Source organism: Arachis ipaensis, chromosome B05 (genome assembly GCF_000816755.2).
Source record: "Arachis ipaensis cultivar K30076 chromosome B05, Araip1.1, whole genome shotgun sequence".
Classification (NCBI taxonomy): Eukaryota; Viridiplantae; Streptophyta; class Magnoliopsida; order Fabales; family Fabaceae; genus Arachis; species Arachis ipaensis.
In genome coordinates, this window is record NC_029789.2 from 145363652 (window position 1) to 145364219 (window position 568).

Consider the following 568-nt stretch of genomic DNA (forward strand, 5'->3'; position numbering starts at 1 on the left):
CTTTGAGGTTAGGGACTTAATTAGGCTCTGTTTGGCTTTAATTAATAATCAAGTGGGACTCATCAATGGATCAATAATGAGTATCAAATTAAATCTATCATTAGGCCAGGGGAGAATTAAAGTAATAAGAGGTGGGAAAGATGTTCAATCATGATATCAACTCATCAAAAGGCTTACCATAAGTTAATTATTCAAAGTTTGGTTTTGGTGGATAATTAAGAAACTTAGGCTAAAAAGCCAACTTAATTAGAAATAATGAATAGATAAATTTTAATTATATATATGACATACTATAAATCAATATAATTACATTTCGGAAACTATTAGGAAGAATGTCAATATCTCTCGTGTACAATTAAATTTCAAGTGTGATTTATAAAGTTGATATAAATTAAATTTTAATTAGCCAATAATATACATTTTAAGAAAATCATAAACTTATTGTTTTAAAATTTTGAACAAAGATATACATCAATGATAAGATATTAATTCGTTTCATAATATATTAATTAATACGAGTTTAATTTTAATGTATTTATAGGATAAAAAATTTTATACACGATCATTC